The sequence below is a fragment of the Oryctolagus cuniculus genome, chromosome 2 (assembly GCF_051225735.1).
Source record: "Oryctolagus cuniculus isolate XC-2025 breed Fujian yellow rabbit chromosome 2, ASM5122573v1, whole genome shotgun sequence".
NCBI classification, from domain to species: domain Eukaryota; kingdom Metazoa; phylum Chordata; class Mammalia; order Lagomorpha; family Leporidae; genus Oryctolagus; species Oryctolagus cuniculus.
Genome location: NC_142868.1, coordinates 179,521,013 through 179,542,906, shown reverse-complemented (window position 1 = coordinate 179,542,906; position 21,894 = coordinate 179,521,013). Strand labels below are relative to the sequence as shown.

Genomic DNA, 21,894 nt, shown 5'->3' with positions numbered 1-21,894 from the left:
GGTGACACGAGAGGGATGCCAGGGCTCTGTGCGGGCGCTGTGGAGACTGAGGTGTGGCTCTTGACAATGACTGATGACTGGGAGGCCATGTCGGGGCTGGGGGTGGGGGTAGGGGTGTCTGGAGGCCCCACCGCCAGCCCAGCCTGCAGCATGGATGAGCCCGTCCCCAGCTGAGCTCCGGAGCTCGGAGCTCGGCCAGAGAAAGAGCCGGCCCTGCCTGGTTCCCTGCCAGGCGCTCCCAGAGACCACCCACGTGGGCTCTATCAGCCTGGATTATTCCCCAGATCTGCAGCTCGGCCCTCAAGCCCGACTGTCTGGGAGCTGCTTGCACTCTCCCTGCTGGGTCTGCTAGGCCCCGACGGCTGACTGTGATTGAGCTCTGAGCCCCGGGGGGAGACATGGGAGGTTGGCTTGGAGGGGAAGAGGATGGTACCGTGTCAGGGCAGTGCCCACCTGGGCCGACCTTTGGCCCTGAGGACACAGGTCACTGGGAGGAGGCTGGGGCTGAGGCGGGGCCAGGGACTGTGGGGGGACTGGCTCTGGCACTCACTCCGCCTTGGTCTGGCCTTGATCTGCATTTCTAGGCCCTGGGCACTCTCTCCTTCAACGTGTTTCGTGGGCCCCTGATTGCTGCCCCTGGACCACGCTGGGCTGGGACTGCCCTGTACCTCCTCCCTGACAGTCTACACCCTGCCTGCCCTCAAGGCCCAGGCCTTTCACCGGGGCCCTGACAGCACGTCTTTCTGGAACATGCAAACTTCGGCCTCAGGTCCCAGTCCCTGGTGCACTGCAATAGGACCCCAGCAGTCTGCAGCGCCGCCCCGCCCTGGCTGGGGGCCCGGAGCTCTGGATCACATCTATAAAATGGGACTGTGCATGGCCACTCACAGGTGTGTTTAGCGAGGACTGAAGGGGGAAGGCCAGCATCCTGCTTCCTTTCTGGGCACCACCTGCATGCCTTAGGCCTTAGGCAAGCCCCCCTTGGGTCTGTCGGGGAAACTAAGCACTCCGTCAGAGGCTGGCCTGGCAGCAAGATGACGAAGCCACAGCCGGGGTGAGCTGGGTGCTCCCCGAGAGCCCCTGTCCCTGCTCACCCCGTTCCTCAGCTGGAGGGCAGCAAAGTCTGGGGTGGGGGAATACCCATCCAGGGAAGGGGGTCTCCCCAGACTTGGGCTGGCGTTGGAGACACAAGCTCAGGTTCTGGCCCTCTGCCACCAGGGCACCGCAGGTTGGTGGGCAGGGGTAGCAGGACAGGGGGAAATTCCGGAAGCCCCTGGCTGGTGCCCGATGCCTCCATTCAGAGGGCCCTGTGCTAACAATGCCCTGGTGCCAGAAACCCCCCTGCAGCCACCCCAGCTGTCCCCAAAATTCGACCAAGTCTGGGGACCCCTCCCTCGGTGGGATCGCCTCCCAGAACCTTCAGGGCATCGGGCGGGTACCCTTTCCCTGGGCGCTGCTGCCACTTGGAGCTGTCAAGTCTCTGCTGGTTTATCTGCAGGAAGGAAAGTGACGTCATGAGGTCAACCACAGAGCCCTGAGCCACGAGTCGGGTGCCCCAGTGATGTCTGCTTTCCAGCAAGTCACTCGTGCGCACGCGGGGCCAGGGAGCCCGGGGCCGGTGGGGAAGACAGGGGAATTTCAACCTGGAGCCACAAGAAGCCGAGGGCTGCCAGAGCTGGCCGGGCGGCCCCCTGGCTGCCGTGCCCACTCGGCCTTCACCTGGGAGCTCACCTACTGGGCGGGGCCGGCTCTGCCAGCTGCTCTTGCGGTCTTGGGTGTGGCGAGACCACATTTGCCGTGGCGGGTACAATGAGGGTGACACGAATGGAACACTTCCTGGTCAGGTGTCTCTGGTACCACACCCCCTCCTCAACAAGACCCCCGGGACGGGACCCATGGGGTGGGCACGAACCCCACACTCTTGAGTCTGTACCTGCAACCTTTACTCAAGGGTGGCGGCTGGCTGGGCGGCTGGCTGGGCGGGCCGTTGTGAACGGCTCCATGGCTCAGGCCCCGACTCCCACCCACTCCCTGTGACCCCAGGGAAGGCCCCTGCAAATCTTGGTTTCCTCGCATGTCAGCCACCCTGCCTCAGAGGCAGGAGGCTCCGTGAGATGACCCTTCCTTGTCCTTGGTGTGTTGTTCCTCTCGTCAGAGCTTCAAAGAGCTTTTTCTGGATAAACCGCTCCAAAGAGTAGGCCCCGGCCCCGGCCCCGGCCCTGGTGGGCTGGCTGGGGCAGGGGCTCTGCCTGGTGGGAGTGGGTGGAGGCGGGAGCACCCTCTGTGTTGCAGGCGCATGGGCAGCTTGAGAGGAGCTGGGGGTGGTACCTAAAGGAAGCTCCTTGCGTGTCTGAGTGGGAGCCTCGGGGCAGGTGTGGTGACCACCTGGCTCCCCCAGCCAGGCCTGGCCACGCACCCTGCCGGCCCACGCCTTGGGGTTGGCCACAGCTGCAGCCCGGCTGCTCTGAGGGCCTGCAGGGGCCAGCAGCCCCAGGCTCAGCCCTCCTCGGAGCGGGCACTCCACATGCCTTCGTCGGGGTCCTGGCCCCTGTAAACCGCCAATGTTAGAGCACAGGGGGATCTCGCAACCCCAGCCCAAGCCCCTTGTCTTACAGAGGAGGAAGCTGAGACCGGAGAGGGAAAGGTCTTGTATGGGACCACACGGTGGGCTAAGCCAGCCAGGAGCTGGAGCCCCAGGCTCCTGGCTTTCCCTGTGGGGTTCTCCTCCCTGTCACAGCTGGTATCACCCGTGGTAGTCCAGCTCCCATGGCCACGGGCACAACACCCCACACTGGGTAAGCCACAAAGAAAACAGGTTTATTTTGGCTCACGGGCTAAGGTAGAGGGGCCACACGTGGCAAGGGCTTTCCTACTGGCAGAGTGCCCCAGCGGCACAGAGTGTGGCGTGGCGTGGCGTGGCATGAGACCTGGCCAAACTGACTTGTATAGCAGACCTGCTCTGAGATAGTCCAGGAACTGGGTCATCCACCGATGCATCCGTCCCACGAATCCATCCACGGGGAGAGCTCCAGCCACCTCCTAACGCCTCCTAATGGGGACTAGACTTCAACACGAGTTGTGGAGGAGACAAGCCCTCCCGAGCCACAGCCTCATCATAAAGAGTCACCCGCCCCATCTCTGTCCCAGACGCCACCAGCTGTATGCAGAGGAGGCCGACGGGAGTGGGGGAGCCGGGGGAGGGTCCCCTGGGAACCAGGGACCAGGGGAGGTCCCCGTCCCCTTGCCTGGCAGCTGGTGTCTTCAAAAAAGAGCAGGGGGTGATGGGAAGCCTGGCCAGGAGGCAGACCCCGGCCTAGGGCCTGGCCATCTCCCCTTCCCATGTCTCAGTGTCCCAGGGAAAGCTAGGTCAGGTGTCTGGCCTTCTTCCCCGCTCTGAGAGCCAGGTTCTGCCCTGGCTGATCTCAGTGTGGGTGTGGGCTGGGCACCCTCTCCCAGCCACCCTGCCACCCCGCCCCCACCCCTCCTGCTGGCGCTGTGTCCTGCCTCTCTGACCCCAAGCGCAGCCTCTGCCTTTCGTTTGATAAGAAATGGGGGGTCTAAAGTTTCCCAGCTCTCTGAATCCCACCCAGTGAGTGGAGCGAGGCCGAGGCCCAGAGAAGGCTAGGAGCCTGCCCAAAGGCCTGGAGTTGGAGCCCCGCCCACGGCCTCAGCTGCCTCTTGTTTGCCCCGGGAAAGGACCCCCTTAAGCCGAGAGCTGGCTGTGGCCGGCTGTGGAGGACGCCTCGCCGGCCCGCCTCAGGGCCCCTGCTTGTCCAACACCTGCAGTGTGTCTGCCGCCTCCTCTCCGGTCTTCACCCTAGAGCAGCCGTGCTGGGCCGAGAGGGCGGGCACGGGAGCCAGGCGGCCCGCTCCGCCGTGTCCAGGCTGCGTGGCCCTGGGTGAGTAAGCTTCAGTCTCACTTTGAGATGGATACATGAACAGGACCTCCCTCGTGGGGCTGTTGGGAGGCTTAGACACGTCAGTCCTGCCCAGTGCTCAGAACGGGGCAGGAGCCCTCGGCGAAGGCTGTCATTGGTTCATTCATTTATTCTATCCTGCCTCTTTCCAAAAAGGTCCAAGATGACTCACAATGGAAGCACAAATATAACAGGCCTTAAAAATTTTATTTGAAAGAGAGAAAGGCCTTCCATCCACTGGTTCACTCCCCAAATGGCCGCAATGGCCAGAGCTGGGCTGATCCAAAGCCAGGAGCCAGGATCTTCTTCCGGGTCTCCCACGTGGGTGCAGGGGCCCAAGCACTTGGGCCATCTTCTGCTGCTTTCCCAGGTGCATTAGCGGGGAGCTGAATTGGCAGTGGATTGGCAGTGGAGCAGCTGGGACATGAACCGGTGCCCATGTGGGATGCCGGCACTGCAGCTGGCAGTTTTACCTGCTTTGCCACAGCGCCGGCCCCTATAACAGGCCTTTAAAGGGAGGCTGAAAGAACACCAGGTAGGACTGAAGAGGCAAGAGCTGTCCCAGAACCCTGGGACCTGAGCGAGCTCGTGCTCCTGAGCAAAATACCCTGCAGGCTGGTTCAAAGGTCAAGGCTGTCGGTATCGCATTCCGCTTCTCAGAGAGGAGGCAGCAGGCGGCTTCTAGAAGGGGAGACGGTTTTGTGGGCCGAGCCTCGTGGGTGACGTCGACAATGCAATGTACAGAGTCTCCCCTGCTCGCACCCCATGCCCCCCCAAGTCCCTCTGAGAAACCTGAGGTGTCTTCATTCCACTCCCCACTTCTGGACCCCAAGGAAGCCTGGGGAACTGAGGGGTGCTGGGAACTGCTGCCCACAAATGGGAGCCTTCGAGGGTCCCAGGAGAAGGGTGCTGGGGAGACAGGGAGTGGGGTGGAGGGCGCTAGAATTGAGAGCTTTGGGCAGCAGTGGAAACTACTGGGAAAAAGCCAAGGGCCTGAGACCAGCAGGGTCTTCCCTTGGAGGCAGGGGGAGCCCTTCCCTGGGCGCTGCTTCCCAGAGGCCAGACCAGCAAGTGCCCCGGGCCGGGGGGACAGGGAATGGTCACTGAGAAATGCCAGAGCTGCCCGCACACTTCCCTCCCGGGCTTCCCCTTCTCTCTAAGGCAGCGGGCGGGGGAAAGGTGAGCAAGGGGCTCCACGGTGAGTCATGGAAGATGGGGACCTGGCGGGGAGGGCGCCACTTCTCCTCCTGCACCCCTGCGCCTGGGGGCTCCTGTGTGGGGCCCGGGACCATTCCATAGACACAGATGTCATCAGAAATGGGAGCCTTCGAAGCCCCCTCCCACCGTACGTGAGCCCCACCCTGACCCCCATACACTCCAGAGCACAAGCGCTCTTGGGGATAGGGGTCTTAACTTCCTGCCCTGAGTCTCTGCTCATCCACAGAGACCCGTGAAGCCCCCAGTTCCCACCTGCTTCTTGGCTGGGGTTCCAACCCAGGCTCACCCTTTTCCCCTCCCCAGACCCCAAACATCCTGGGATGTTTCCTCTGATTGCATTCACCACTGCAATCAGCAAGCAGAGGAGCCCAGTCCTGGGCCACCAACCCCCAGGATCCCAGCCCTCTTCCCTGTTCCCCAAATCTGCCGCAGGCCCCAGGGAAGCTGGCCCAGCAGCCAGCCTGGCTCCCCCTCCGGCTTAGGGAAAAACCTTTTGGTGAGTGGCAAATGCGACTGGCCAGGCACAATGACGTGCCGCACCCAGGCTGGCTCATACTCAAGTCATGAGAACCATTTGCCCAGAGGGGTTTTTGAGGGGCAGCACTGGACAGGCATGCCAGGGAAGTCCCAGCTGTCCTCAGACCGGCATCAGCAGGGCTGGGGCGTGGTTAGATCTGGGCAGGGGGCTGGGACTCATGGGTCGCAGGTGGGCAGAGTTACCAGACCCATTTATCTTCTCTGCTGCCCGCCTCACTGCCCCCCAGTCCACCCTCCACAGTCGCCGTGGCCCCTGAAGGACACTTAAGGCTGCACTGTGACACATCCCCCACCACGCCTCACCCTGGCTCCCAAGTCTTCAGTGACTCCCCTCTGCACACGGGAAACTGAAGACCCCCACAGCCTTGCAGTGTGCCTCCCTCTGGCCCCTCCCCCAGGAGTACCCTCTGCCTCAAACCAGTGGCCCGGCCCCTCCTCCCTTGAGGGTGGGCTGATGCTAAGCCCCTCCTCCCTGATCATCCCACTGCAAGGGAAGGCATCCTCTGGCCTCTTGGCACTCATCGGTTCTGGAAAGATCCCAGTTTGGGAGCCTGAGAGACTCGGGTTCGTGTCTCGGCTCAGTTCTAATCCCATTAACCAGCAGCAAGTCCCCAAACTTTTCTGGGCTTTGTTCAGTAGACGGGGATAAGGCCCACCCCACAGGGTACCCAGGAGTGCTGAGGGTGGGCAGTACCTGTGACCTTGGCCTTTCTTTCGGTTGATACCACCTGAGCATTCTGTTGCATGTGCGGTCCGTGTAGGGCCTCACTCCCTGGTTCTCATGTGAGCAAATGACGCAGGCTAGGTGAGTGAGAATATCCCATCGTCCTAGCTGCGGGGATGGGTCTGTAGGGATGGACAGGGGCCTCAAATCAGGCCAGGGCATCCTAACCGGGACTCCAGCTGGAGCTGCCGGGACTCCCTTTCTGCCAAGGAAGGAACGCTGCGGCCTTTAGCATGAGTGGGGGTTGAATTGTGTCCTCAATTGCTCAAGTCCTGAACCCAGCTTCCTTGGACTGTGACCTAATTTGGAAGAAGGATCTTTGTAGACATAGGCAAGTGAAGATAAAGCCATCCTGGATTACTGGGCTGGGCCGGTGTCTCTCTGGAGGCGCAGACACGGAGCCAGTGCTGCTGCTGTAACAGTGTGCTACAGACCAGGTGATTCATGGAGAACCGGGATTTATCTGATTGACAGTTCTGGGGACTAGGAGGTCCAGCGTTAGGTGCTGGCGTCAGGTGAGGGCCTTCTTGCTATGTCATACCGCGGGGAGGGAGAGAGCTCACTTTTATAACAAAGCCACTCCTGCGATAACTGACCCAGCCTCAAGATAGCAGCATTAACCCCTGGGGAGGGTGTGGCCCACTCCACCTGGTCACCTCTCGAAGGTCTCACCTGCCAACATGGGCACCGCGGTGATTAAGCTCAACAGGAGCTGTGGAGTGGACATTCCAGCCGCGGCAGGGCTACAGCGGGGAAAGGCCACGTGACAGCAGCAGCACAGAGCGGTGGGACACGGCCACAAAGCCCAATACCACCAAGGAAGCGTCCCCAGGGGCGAGCCCAGAGGTGTGGCCCCAGGGCCTCCAGAAGCAGCCATCCCTGCCAGCACCCAGATGTCGGTCACACCAGAGAACAATGTCCTGTTGTGTCAGGCCACCCAGGTCTGGGATGAGCTGTTGCAGCAGCCGTGGGAAACTAGCAGAGGTGGGGTCTGAGACGGAAGCCAGCCCTGTGCAACCAGAGCTGCCCAGTGGGAGACAGGGATGCCTGACCCTGTGACAACACTTGGACACCCTAGCAACTGAAGCGAGAGCCCTACCAGGCTTCTGATAATAGAACCACTTAAGCCGTTTCAGCTGAGACAGGCCTGACGCTTGCGGCCTAGACTGCATGGCGCGTACAAAGCCCTCTATGAAGAGTGGGTAGCATTCTTGCCCGTTGTTGCTATACTTGTTCCCAGCTAGACTGTGTGAACCAGGTTCTAAGGGGGAAAGGCCCTAGGATCAGCCCCTGTGGACAAGGAAGAAAGAACAGAGGAGGGAGGGGAGCTGGGCTGGCCCTGAGTCCTGGAGCCGGCCCTGCTCTGTGGAGTCCTCCTATGGTGACCCAAGGTCACCGGGCCTGCACATCTGTTACCCTTGAACCTGGGTGGCCCCGGGCGGAGGTGAGTGCCAGGGCCTGCTGAGCTGTCCCCGAAAGGAGCAGACAGCCGGGGCCACACTCCCAGAAGCCGGGGCAAGGAATCCTTCACTGAAGGGAGACCTGGGGAGGCCATGGCAGTGCCCACGACGCCCCGTGCTTACCTCATAGCCTGACACCTAACAAAACAGGCCGTGGAAACCATCCATCCATTCATTCATTCATTTATTCAAGCCCGTGGTGGGTGGGGGCCAGGAGATCCGAGGTGACGGAGGCCTCCAGGAGTGATGGCCTGGCCTGGGTCAGAGTGTGAGGGGAGCACCTCCACAGGGTGGTTGAGAGTGACCTGGGTGGGGGTGTGACCTTGCCCAAGGCCTGCTCTGACAACTGCCAGGGGGTGTTTGCTGCATACGCCAGTAGCTGACCAGGGGGCTGTGGGCCACCATTCCTACACCTCCCTTTAAAATGGGCTCCTGGGGCCATGCACTTTTTCTACCACTACCTTTTTTGTTGATGTCTGTGCCTGGTGGGTAGAGTTCGGAGGCTGCCCAATCCTGCCCAGGTTCCTTTCTTGAGTCTCTCCTCTGCCTCCCCCGGCAGCTCTCCCACCAGCTCTGGTGCCCCTGCCATATCCCAGGCCCGAATAGGGGCCTCCTGTCCCTGCTCCTCTGAGTCTGGCTGGGCCCGGGGGTCTATGCCAGTCCTGACTCTAGGCCAACCACTACCCGGAGCCCAGCATACCCCTCTTATCAGTTGAGAAACCAAGAGTCAGAAAGAGGAAGCTGGCTGTTCAGAGGTCGAGCCAGGAAGTAGGACCCACTTCTCCTTGCTCAGCCTCCTCTGGGTGCAGCAGGGCCCTGCAGCAGGAGCCAGGCTCCTCTGCCTGACGAGGGCCCCAGCACCCCTGCCTGCACTTGGCTTCGTGCCCAGGCTGCTCCCCTCCCCCAACAGGTCTGCCAGCGCCTCCGGGGTTAGGGCAGTGACTTGGCTCATCGCCCCTCCCAGGCCTCCCGCACCAAGTGCTGGAGGCAGCAGCAGCCTCACCTGTGCCACTGGACCCCACCCCACCCCTGTCCTCCCCGCGCAGGTGAATGGAGTCAAAGCGCCCAAGGTGAGAGGGCACACAGGAGCCGACCGTGGGGATGGCGCCCAGGTCAGTTGTCCTGTTGTCCCTCCTGCGCCCCTCTGAGTTTACATGGAGCCCTGGCAGAGCCATTGTCTTTGTGACTTATTTACCAGTGGTTGGTAAATGCAGCACCGGGTTGGTTTTGCTGCACCGCTGACGGAACCTTGAACTTCTTTTTTTTTTTTTTTTTTTTGACAGGCAGAGTGGACAGTGAGAGAGAGAGACAGAGAGAAAGGTCTTCCTTTGCCATTGGTGCACCCTCCAATGGCCGCCGCGGCTGGTGCGCTGCGGCCAGCGCAACACGCTGATCCAATGACAGGAGCCAGATGCTTCTCCTGGTCTCCCATGGGGTGCAGGGCCCAAGCACTTGGGCCATCCTCCACTGCACTCCCTGGCCACAGCAGAGGAGTGCTGGAAAAGGAGCAACCGGGACAGAATCCGGTGCCCCGACCGGGACTAGAACCTGGTGTGCCGCCGCGCCGGCTGGAACCTTGAACTTCTTAAGGATGGGTTGGTCGCTAGCAGGCAGGGGTGCTGGTAGAGGGGGAGGACAGGTCACTTCATGGGGGCCCTGCACCTCATTTTCATAACCAAGGCCGCTCATGCACAGGGCCTTTTGCTCTGCCTGCAGCGGGCTGGGTTACCTGCAGGGTCTAAAGGAGAAGCAGACGCCAGGTGGGTTCCCTGGCAGAAGGGGGGGGGGTCTGGGAGAGCCCAACAGTGAGGCCGGGGTGAGGAGGGGAGAGGAGAGGCAGGGGGAGGCGGAAGCTGCGGGGCTGGGCAGGGGCAGGCAGGTGGAAATTCCCCAGCAGGGAAGCGGCTGCAGGCACCTGAGAGCCTGCATAATGCCCTGGGCAGGGCTTCTCTGTCCTCGCCTGGACTCCACCTGCTCTCATGGCTCTCACGTCCAGGCGCGGCAGCGGAGGAAGGGACCCCAGGGCGCAAGCCCACCTGCCGCAGTCCTGGGGCCTGTGTGTGTCTGCAGAGGCGTGGGGTTTCCCGCTAATCTTGCTGGGGGTCCTGCAGAAACCTGGGGTACCAAGCACTGTCCCCTTTTTCCCTTCCGCATCGCCCCATTTACCCAGAGTGGGCAAGTGACTGGCATGAGGCCCCGGACTGCTCGGGTGGAGCTGGGGTAGGAGAGCCTGGTCTGTGCCCCTGGGTACTTGCCCCCCTGTTTTTGCCTGTCTTGCCCTCGGCCCCTGGTGAGTACCGGGCTCGCTCTAGACCCTCAGCGAATGCTTGTGCCTGGCATGTGGGGAAGCACAGCACAGGCACCGGACTCCATAGACGGGCTCAAAGCCTGCACAGACCCTCACCAACTCTGCCACTTTAGGGAAGCTGAACTCTGAGCTTTCGTTTCCTTGTCTGCCCAAGGGGCTATGCTAGACGCTGCGTGAATGTCAAGGCCGGGTCAGCATGACTCGATGGCCAGAGCCTGGGATGGAAGCCCCCCGGGGCACGGCTGGTTGTGTGGAGGGAGTCCCGCACCCTTCCCACCCCCACCCCTCCTTCCCCAGCTCTGAGACAAGTTCACCTTGAGGGTCCTACCCAGGGGAGGGGGAACTCCAGCAGAGACCCTGGGAAGGGCCGGTGACCACACAGCGCCCTGAGAGGGCCTTTGGGACCAGGACCATGGCCGGAAATGGGTCGGATGGAGGCATGTGGTGGCGGCTGGTTGCTTAGTTCCCAGTTAAAATGGGAAACTGCAGAGACCACGCATCTGACCACAGGCAGGGGCCACAGCCCCTCTGGGCGCCTCTGCTCGGAATTCCCAGCGTCTGCTATGGCACTCCTGGATTAAGGCGCAGCTGACCGCCAGGGTTCCGCGTGCGTGGACTGGGAGACCCGCTCCCTGGCCCCTTCTGTGCCGGCTCTCCAGGCCGGGGTCCCGTCTCTTCCACTTTCTGTCCCTGGGATCTGCTTGGCCTCTGAGCAGCCACCCGCCCTGCGACACTGGGTAGACCTGGGCTCCACACCCTGGCAGCTCTCAGGTAGCCCTGGTCGTAGCTTTGCTGCCTCTTTCCAACTCCAGGAGGCGTCATTACTCATTTTACGGATGAGGCCCAAGCTTGCCCATGCAGCTGTGCAGTGGGGCTGCCCAGAGTGGAGCCGGGGGCTGGCTGACCTCGGGTTGCCCGATGGATCTGGACAGGGAGAGCGAGAGGCAGGGAGGGAGAAGTGATGCCAGGCCCCGTCTGGGAGCAGAGTGAGCCGGTCCTTTTCTGGGGCTGGGTCTGGAACTGCCGTTTGAAGTCAGTGTAGGAACACTTCATTCCTCCCACAAATGGCAAGGACAACGGCGCTTACACGGAGCTGACACTGGGCACAACACTCCATGTTTCATGTCTATGAACTCACTGCATCCAATCGGCCCCGGCTTGCCGCCTCCCTCTCAGAGGCAGTCCCGGCCACCCCAAGGGCGGTGTCCCCATGGCTTCCGTCCTGCCGGTCCCCACCCCCAGGGGCTCCCCGCATTCGTGTCCACACCTGAGTAAGGGAGAACAGGGCAGCCCCTCCCAGCTGGGCCCTGGTCTGGGTCAGACTGCTTCACCCTGGATCACAGGAACCCCCTGCCCTGCCCTCACGCTGCCCCCTTGGCGATTGCTTGGCCAGCTGAGCCGCCTTCTCCTCCAGCCATGACCCCTCTCACCCTGCACTGACTCAGCCGGCTGCTCTCCTCCACCTGGGGAGGTTTCGACACCCAGGTGGGCGAGCCGTCCAGCACCCTTGCCTCACGGCGTCCTGACCTCTGCCAGTCCCTGGCTGGCCTCTGACCCTGACCTCACCCCTTCCCCACTGCGCCTCTCCCTTAGGCTTTAGGGACCCCCTGGTGTCTTCTCTTCATCGCTCTGTGGCCCAGGCCCCCTTACTCGGACACACACACACACACACACACACACACAGCTGCACCCTGCATGTATCCCTTCAATCCAAGCATCTCACCAGGAGGAAAGAGGGCATTGCCCATCCAAGCAAGCACTCGATTTAAAAATACATGCTGTTAAGTAGACTTCATTCAGGGCAAGTCGAGTATGGCCCAACACTGCTGAGCTTTGTACTATCGTACATATTAGCAAGTCAAAAGACGAAAAGCAATGTGACTCTCTACACAGATGCCCCAAAATGTACTTATCAAATCCAACATATAAACCTATTTCTTTAATCTCAGTGAAATTGGAATAGAAGGATACTTCTTTAATGTGATTAAAAAATCGCTGTGTCATATCGATAGGCAGCGCCATGTGTGTGCTCCAATGCTGGGGACACTGCTTTAAAGTCCCACGCCAGGATTTGCTGGTGCTGTTTCATTTTGTCCTGTAGCTGACAGCCACTGCTCGCGTGGGTTCCAGGTGACTGTCTTGAGGCAGCGATACCCTGGAAGCAACACGCAGCCAAGTGCTCAGATTACAGCTTTCAATGCCATTCTCCAAAACAAGGGACCAGAGCTCCTGGGAGAAACGGCTGATTCCGGGGCTGGAACAGGGAAACTATAAGATGAGACTGACACATCTTTTTTGTCCCATAAAATGAGAAAATGCTCAAAGAATAATGGAGGTGTGTCCCAATGACCCAGGAACCTGCCTGAAGGGGCTCCTGTTGGCTAACTCTGGGACAGTCAGGGCGGCTACTTGAATAATTATTGAGCCGAATCATCTTTGGCTAAAATAGGAATCCATTAGTCATTTTGATATGAATGAGTGAGTGAGTGAAGAAACGAGGAAGGGGCTCTTCCTGGCAGTAGGAGGTCAGCTCCTGGCTGTGATGGGAGGAGATGGCCGCCCCTCCGCGGCTACCCTAGTGGTGGCTGACTAAGGCTGAGGCATCAGACGATGCCACGAGTGGGCGGAGAGTTGATGAGAACCGAATAGTGATGTGGTCTTGCAGTATCTCCCACCACATGCCGTCAGATGCAAAGGCAATGGTGGGACAAAGGTCTGAAGGAGAAACCTGGCAAGCGCCAGCTTGACTTGGCGTCGAGATGAGCGCCAGCCTTGGTGGGACAGGTCAACAGGAGAGCCATTTGTGCTGAACTTGCCAAGAATGCGTAGCCCGAGAGTGGACTTGAGGGAACAATGGCCAGGTGTGGCTTGGGGAATCCTACAGAATGAACCCTTAAGACTGTCACGGTCAGACTGAAGGAAACCAATCAGGCATGACAGCTGAGTACGACTCGGAACCTTGATCTGGATCCTGGACCGCAAAGCCAATGCAGCATGGTTGGGACAGTTGGCGAACCTCATACGGGTTTCATGGTGGATGATAGTGTTACATTAATTTTGCCTTCCTAATTTGGAGAGCTGAATTAGTAACGAGGATGTTCAGTATTACAGGTCATAGTGCCTCGTGTCTACAACTTGTTCTGAATTCTCAATGGTTCAGAAAAAAGAACTCTGTCTTGCTCTCCCTCTCTCCCTACATATGTGCGTGTGTGCTTATATATGTGTGTATATGTGTGTGCATATACATATGTATATATATATAAAACTGGACTTCAAAAAGTTAATGGAAAATGGAATTCAAATGTTTATATTGGTGCAAAAATATTTTTGAAATCCATGCATACTTTTTTTCATAATATGCATTTTCCAGGGACTTTTTGAATACCCTTCATATACCACTATGTACAGTTATAGAGAGAGATAAGCAGACAGAGAGAGACAGACAGATGGCACAGCAGTGGCCCGTGTTAACAAGAGAAGCTGGGGGAAGAGGGTGAAGAAGTGCCGTTTTCTGTGCTGTTCCTGAAATGTTTCTGTCCGTTTGAAGTTATTTCAGAATCAATTGCTAGTGGGTCACCCTGCACCCCGGGGACCTGCACATGGCTTTCTCACAGCTCAGCGGCTGTGTGGTGCCCAGAGCTGCACTGGGCTGGAGTCCTTTCACTTCTGGTCAGCTGCGTCTTGCATTCCTGAGACAGGGTGTCCGAAGTCTTCCCTCTGGGCCCCCACTGCCTCTCTCTTCCCCACCTTGCGGTCAGGGAAAGTAGAGGTCACCCTGAAGTCTCCACCCCCCACCCCACGTGGCCCCACATCCACCCTGAGCGTTCGTTCCCAACACTGCAGGATGATTCATTCCGTCTGACCTTTGGGGGAGGGCGAGTCCCGCTCAGTTGGGTCTACTGCTTCCCGGTCAGGTGCATGACCTTTAACCCACAGGCCACCCTGCTGGGGACCCCCCACCTTCCGGCTGCAGGCTGAATGGGTTGCTCTCTGTGAGTGTGACACAGCTGCCATCCAAGACTTCCCTTCTCCACTCCCCAGTGCAGATTCCTGGTCTTCTAGATCTTTCTCTCTTCGCCCTTATTTTGGTGAGGCACATCAAAGGGCAGTTTCCAGTGGAAGGAGGCATTGGCAGTAAATGGTTATGGATTTTTGACGTCTGAAGACTTTGCATCCGTCTTCCTATCTCTCCTAGCTATCTGTTTGACTGAGTATAGGTGGAAGATCATTTTTCTGTCACAGTTGTAAAAACATAACTCTGCTGTTTTCCTGTCCTCAATGCTTGCTGTTGAGACGTCGTCATTTGTTTCTGATTCCTGCTCCTGTCTACTCTGGAAGCGCAAGTTGCTCCTCTCTGTCCGCATTCTGAAATCCCTCCGTGATGTTCCTTGTTGTGAATCGTGTGTGTGTGTGTGTGTGTGTGTGTGTGTGCTGTGTTAATACTTGGCAATTGTACTGTTAAAAGGAACTGGAGGGTTGGGCGTTATGGTACTGCGGGATAAGCCTCCGCCCGTACCATCAGCATCCCATTTGAACAGCGATTCAAGTCCTGGCTGCTCTACTTCTGATCCAGCTCCCTGCTAAGGAGCCTGGGAAAGCAGAGGAAGACGCCCAAGTGCTTGGGCCCCTGCACCCACGTAGGAGACCCCGATGGAACTCCTGGCTCCTGGCTTTGTAGCCATTTGGGGAGTGAACCAGCAGATGGAAGCTCTCTCCTTGTCTCTCTGTAACTCCACCTCTCAAATAAATAAATCTTTTTTAAAAAAGAAATAAACATACATTAATTTTAAAAAACCTGCGGTACCCACATGGCAGGCTGTCATGAAGCCAACTGCTGGTGCCAGGAGCTCGCGTTGGCCTCCAGGAAGCAGAGGGGCCTCCTCCAGGTAAGGGGCTCGGATTCTCCTGGCCACAGAGCCCTCAAAGGGGCCAGAAACCCGGCCCCACCTCCTCTCGGCAGCTGGCAGCCTCCCGTTTCTGCCCACTCTTGGATGCCCTTGTAAGCGCCACTACCGGCTGGCCGTGCTTCACCTGAGGCCTGGTGAGAGGAGGGGACCAGAGGAGTCTGGGGAGTGAAGACGGAAAGGAGGACCTGCATGGGCCCAGAACCACGGAGCAGTGTGGTGCTCCGGGTCCTGACTCTGCCCCTCACACCCTGTGTGGCCATCTCCTGCAGGCACCCCCCGCAGGCCCCCCAGCTCCGGCTTCCGCTTCCCCAGTGCACCCTGGGCTGGGGGGCAGGGAAGAGCAGGACACAGGTGGCCAGACGTCTGCTCTGAGCCTCTCTCACCAGCCAGTCCCTGTGGCCCCCAGCCGACTGTCCAACACTGTGTCAAGTATACCCTCGGGGTTTGGGCAGCATTAATTCTAGGAACACCGCGCAGGCTCTCACCCCTCTCCCCTGACAACTTCTCTCTGTGCCTTGGTTTTCCCATGTGTGAAATGGAGCTAATCACCCTCAAAACACCCCTGCAAGGTACTAATTACTGCCTGTCAGAGGCTTTGAGCTCCTCGGCTGGAACATAACAGTACTAATAATGGATAATGACACTCTGTCCTTCTCCAAGGCCTTTCATCCGAGGCGCTCAAAGCCTTTTACAAACCTTAATTAATTCTCACAACACCCCGGTGCGGGAGGCTGCTGGTCATTAGCCCCATTTTACTGGTGGGGAAACTGAGAGAAGCCAGGAGACTGGCTTGAGGCCACACAATCAGTTGGCAGACCCGTGAGGGTTGGAACTCACAGCCCCCGGCCCTGGGAAGGGCTCAGGCTCTGGAGGTTTCCACCCAGCCCAGCAGTTGGCACCACCCGGCCTGCGGGGGCCCCTGGAGGGGCTGCCAACGGGAGTCTGGACCGCTGAGCTCTGGAGAGACGTGGGAAACTTGGAGGAGGCCCACAGGCAAGGCGGGGGTGCTTTGCTGGTCTGGCTGGTGATCTGGGGAGAGAAATAGCATTTATGGGGGACCATTCACTCTCACCATCGTGGAACAAGCTGCTTGCTTTTTGCTGTCATTGTCACCAAGATGCGTGCCTCCACAAGCCATCCAGGTAGCGTTAGGTATTACCAGCCCTGTGATGGAGATGGAGAAACCGAGGCACACAGAGAAAACCTGACCTGCTCGAGGCTTTTCAAGCACCTCTCCCCACCCCTCCACGTGGGCAGGCAAGGCCACATAAGATCATGCAGGCAGGGCTTTGAAGTGCTCGGGTCCTCCCAGGATAGGTGAGACGCCTGTGTCCTGGGGTGAGACGCCTGTGTCCTGGGCTTGGAGTCAGCCCACAGGGAGGTTCTCAGAAGAGTGGGATGGCCAGGGCTCACCTGGGGCGGCAGCTCTGTGGGCCACCTCTGCCCCAGGCCTCCAGGGCAGCGTCCTGTGTGCTGCCTCGGGACCCCTCTGGGGAGGACCGGGGTTCCTGGGACGGAGGGGTGAATGACGCCTCCCGGACCTGGACCAGGCAGGGAGGCTCTGAGGCCAGGGCTGTGGGTCTGGGCAGCTACTCACCTCCTTGTGTTCCAGGGGGGTTGTCCTAAGAGGCCTCTGAGGTCCTGGCTAGCTCCCCAGCCCCCTAACTTAGAGGCACAGTCTCCCAGATGCACTGTGTTTCTAATGATTGCCCCTGCACGAGCTTAAAGACCTTGTCAAAAGCAGATTCATCCCAAGGGCAGCAGCAGGACCCTGGGGCCTGGGCAGGGTGTCGGGAGATCTGGCCCTGGCCCTGGCCACCTCCCAAACATGCTGTGTGGTTTGGACAGGGGCTTTCCTGCTCTTGCCTCGATTTCCCTGTTGGTGAAAACAGAAGTGGGAACACCAGGAAGGAAAGGCAGGGAGTGGCAAGATCTGCTTCCGTCTGGCCGGGTGGAGGGCATGCAGAGAGCTCAGTATGGACGGAACAGAAGGGGTGGGGTGCGGAATACGGGGTGGGCATCTTTCGGGGAAAATGCTAAAATCTCCATTAGTAGTTTTGCTCACAGCCTAGTCCTCCTTGAAAGAAGTATTCCCTAGTATTTGTGTAGCCTTTAATCTAATTAATCTAATTAAATGTGTCCTCACCTACGTTCTGTCTCTCAACCTCCCTGCACACCTGCAGGGGAGGTATACTACAGACAGGGAAACTGAGGCTCAGGAGGATGAACTCACCTGCTGGAAGACACACAGGCAGTAAGGGGCAACCCCAAACCTCCAACCCAGATCTCTCTGAGGCATGCTTTTCTAGAAAGTTCTGTACCCCAAAGTCCCTCCTGGAACCAGCCCATTCTAGGGGTTGGGATTGTGGTCCCCATGCACCCATCCTCCCCTTTGAGGGCCCCCACAGGTGGGCGAGGTTGCTGGGGTGAGGACTCTCTGGATGGGGAGCCCAGGGTGCGGCCAGCAGTGGGCGGGAGCCACTGGAGGCTGCTGCTCACTGGCTGGGCTGGGCGGGGCAGGGCGGGGTGGGGCACTGAGAACAGAGTGACCTGACCGGCACGACCTGTGATCATTGAGCACCGCACGCGGTGGTGGTGGGGGTGACGGTGACAGTGGCAGCGGCGGTGGCCGCAGCAGAGGTGGGGAGGCCCCTTTGTGCCTGGGGGGCCCTCACCTAGGTGGGAGACTCTATGCCTCCTGTCCTGCTGGCCCCCTCCTGCCACTGCTCTGGCAGCTTCCAGAAGGCATGTTCCTGTTCTCTTCCCAGCAGCTCCTCACCGGAGAGCCTGCTCAGACCTGCCCTCCCCACAAAGCTCGGTAGCGATTCCCTGGGGCAGAAAATGTCTCTTCTGAAAGCAAGACAAGAGTTTAATTAAGCCCCAAATGTGCACAGTTGAGCCTGAAATTAGGGTGGTGAAATGAGGGGAGGGGGTAGGGATGGGGGGCTTTGGCCCAGCCCTGCCCAGCTGAGCCAAACAGTACCGCAAGCAAACACTGACAGAGCCCCAGGGCCTGGCCACAAAACACTTCTGACCTAGAAAGGGGAGAAGGCCATGTTCAGCTCAGGTCTGGGGTGGGCACTGGCATCTGTGCGCAATTCAGAGGATGGGGGAGGGAGACCAGGAAGCAAAGTTTCTCCCTCCCTCCCCACCCCCAGAACCGTGCACAGGGGCTCCCAGGTCTCCAGGGCTCTGGTGCGGGTCCTGCTGTGACTGGCACTGGGAGGCACGGCAGGCAGGAGTACATTGGTGTGCCAGGGTCGGAGCCCCTGCCCAGTGCACCCAGCTGTGCTCTCCCTGGTAAGCAAAGCTCCTTCTGTAGCCCAGGAGGAAGGCAGCAGCCAGGCGTGGTTGGAGCAAGGAGCCGGGCTCCTGGCTTTAGGGACGAAGCCACCGAGACTGGTAGTCCCAGCAGCGGCAGGCATCTGGCTGGCTCCTGTCCCCAGGTCCCCCCACACTGCGGCTGAGACTCTCAAACCACAGCCTCCTCTCTCACCTGCTAACCGATCCTCATTTGCCCTGCAACCTGGGTTTGGTCTTCATTTGCCAGGGACTAAAGGCAAGACGAGGCGGGCAGGCGGGCGTGTTATCGCTTGTCTCCGGGCACGCAGGCTGTTGCAACAGAGCTCCCGAGTGCGTGTAAAAGTGCTCGCGTGGAACAGGGGTACAGAACAGGCTGCCAGGGGTGGGGTGGGGTGCGGTGTGCCCGGTCCTCCTCCCCTCTGTGTGCGTGTGTGTGTGTGTGTGCGTGTGCGTGCGTGTGTGTCCATCTGGGTAGGGGTCATCGGGCTAACTCTGGCTCCAAGGCAGGGGCCTGAGGCAGACAGCAGCCCCAGCAGGACCCTGTGTGGCTCCGTGGAGCTCAGTGGCCTCCAGTGTCAGCGGCCTGACAGCAGCTGTCATGCCCACTCTTTGCCCCGGCTGGACAGCCACTTAGTGAAGATAGTTGAAGCAGGTGCAGGCCCTTTGCCTCTTGGGGACTGCCTACTAGGGAGGCCCAAGAGGGTGCTGTGGCTGTAGCCGTAGAAGCAGCAGCCGGAGCTTGGCCCCTCAGGGGGTCCTCTTGCTTTTCCTGACTTGTTCCCATACCCCTAGAGTGTCCCCTTTCTGGGACAGCCGGGGAGTGAGTAAAGGTGTCCAATAGAGGGCAGAAGGCTGGGAGGGCCCCAGGGAGGCTCAGCATGGCCTGCCCCTCCCCCACACCCCGACAGCACCCCTCTTCTCTGTCTCCTGTGGCCACCATCAGGAAACACACTTGGGGGTTGAACCAGCAGAAGTGGCTTCCCTTATGGCTCTGGAGACCTGAAGTCCAAAAGTGAGGCGTCGGCCGGCCAGACACCCTCTGCAGGCTCTGGGGGCCACATTTCTGGCCTTCCAGCTCCGGGGTGGGGGGTCTGCAGGCAGCCGCAGTTAGTAGATGCTTCTGTCTCCATCTTCTGCTCTGTGTGTGTAACATCCTCAGCCTCATTTTTTTTTTTTGAGTTTTTTTTTTGTTTGTTTGTTTTTTTGTTTTTGTTTTTTTGTTTGTTTGTTTGTTTTTTGACAGGCAGAGTGGACAGTGAGAGAGAGACAGAGAGAAAGGTCTTCCTTTTGCCATTGGTTCACCCTCCAATGGCCGCCGGGGCCGGCGCGCTGCAGCCGGTGCACCGCGCTGATCCGATGGCAGGAGCCAGGAGCCAGGTGCTTTTCCTGGTCTCCCATGGGGTGCAGGGCCCAAGCACCTGGGCCATCCTCCACTGCACTCCCTGGCCACAGCAGAGAGCTGGCCTGGAAGAGGGGCAACCGGGACAGAATCCGGCGCCCCGACCGGGGCTAGAACCCGGTGTGCCGGCGCCGCTAGGCGGAGGATTAGCCTAGTGAGCCGCGGCGCCGGCCTCATCCTCAGCCTCATTTTCCAGAGACTCGGGATCCAGCCAGGTGAACCCCAGGTCCTTAACTTGGTTACATCTGCCAAGAAGGTGCAGCCTTTTCCCAAAGCTACGTTTGCAGGTTCCAGGAAATCAGACGTGGGCAGATCTTTTGGGGGGGCCCACCATGTAGCCCGCTGCACCCCCTCAGTGGCCACTCACTGCAGCTTGGACCCCTCGTGCACTGGCTCTTAACCAGCCTGCTTGTTTGAAAGTTCTCACTTGAGTGCAGGTAAACTCCTCGGTAGGTCCTCTACCCACCGGCCCTGGTTCTGCCCCTCAGATCAGAGACTCCTTCTAAAGCGTGAAGCCTGCACTCCCACTACCTCAGCCTCTGATCCACAGGAGAAAACGAAATCTGAACAAGGCTGAAGGGACTTAGCCTTGACATCAGGGAAAGTGCAGAGCCCAGGACAACGAGGTGAGGTGGCTCCGCCTCTGGGACCTCGGTTGGCCTCCGTTCCCTCGCCAGGAACCCAGGGCGTCTGAATCACTGTTGCATGCGCTGCTCTGGGGACAGGGCTCCCGGAGAGTCACGGTTCTCGATGCATGTCAAAGGCACTGAGCAGTCCTGGGGGAGGAAACCCATCGAGTCCAGTATCTTTGGTACTTCCTTGTGAAACAGAAATTCCTTTATCGGCTTCCATCTTTGTCCACCCTGCAAAACCTCCTCACCACCATGGGAAATGTTGGCATCAGGGCTGCCCGGGGGCTTTGCCAGCTTTCACAACTGGATCAGGTCAGACCCAGAGGTGGAGTTCACTGTCCTTGGTTTTCCTCCCCAGCACTGCTGCTCAGCCTCTGGCTGGAGGCAACAAACTTCGCATCAGAAAAGGGGATTCAAGTATCTGGAGCATCAGGAGCCCCTTCCCCAAGCCACAGGCAGCCAGGGCGAGGCTGTGAGCCATGGCCTCTCCCGCCCCTGCCTGGCACCGCAGGGACACAGGTCCTGCGGGAGGAAGCCAGGGAGGAAGCCAGCATTTCCGCAGCCCTGCCCCTGGGGACCCAGACCTCACCTCGGCCTCACACTCAGCGCTGCCCGGCCCTCCCTCCTTAGGGAGTGCTGCCTCTGACCCTGGGTCTTCTGGAAGCTTCTGTTGAAAATCTCAGCCAAACCCTCCTGCCTTTGCTGGGGCGAGGGGGGCACTCAAAGAAGCCTGATCTTGTGAGATGGGAATAAGAGCACCTAGACCGCCTGCGGGTGAGACGCTGCTGGTGATGGAGAAGGATCCAGAGGACCAGACGGAAGCAGAGGCTGGGATTTACTCACGATGGGATGGGTGGGACTGGGGGCTCTAACCCTGGGCCTAAGACAGATGGAAACACTGCAATGACAGCTGACCCAGGAGGACAGACGGAGACCACCCTGGGCTGCTACCTTTCCTGTCTTATTTAAGATGCTCCACCATCTTGGAGCACCTGCTGCCCACTAGCTCATCTGCAGAGCCCAGCGCAGCTTTGGGACTGTTTCACACTGCTCAGGCACTGCTTTCACACATCCAGTATTTGATCCTGGCAACCTCTAAGAGTGCACAGAGGCACCGAGGCTCAGCAAGGTTTAGTGTCTTCTCAAAATTCAGGAGGCGCAGCGCAGAACAGTCAGACCTGTCCAGCTCCTGAGCTCACGCCTCCGCTTCGCACATTATTTAGCGTCAGAGCCTCTGGATCCTCACAGGCTGTGACATTCTCCCCACATGGGCCTGGCTCTCTTCTGTCCTCCTCTGAGTGGGATCCTATAGACAGACAGTGTCCATCGATGGGTCCTGCTCCCCAGCCAGCCTCGGTGCGGGGTGGGGGTGGGGAGCATCGCCCAGCCTCTGGGACAGGTGTAAGGAGCCTTCCGTTCCAGGGCAGGGAATGTTTGCTTTCTGTTAATGAAAAGAAATAGACGTGATAATAAATAAATGCCCAACCCA

At 59.2% G+C, this 21,894-nt stretch overlaps 1 long non-coding RNA gene across 1 annotated transcript; it reads left to right on the top strand.

Annotated features, from left to right (window-relative positions):
• The first annotated feature begins 3,684 nt into the window (after positions 1-3,684).
• LOC149128160 (uncharacterized) lies at positions 3,685-21,894 on the top strand. The gene is made up of 2 exons (XR_016229519.1): positions 3,685-3,899; positions 20,764-21,894. It is a non-coding gene; the product is annotated as an uncharacterized LOC149128160 (long non-coding RNA).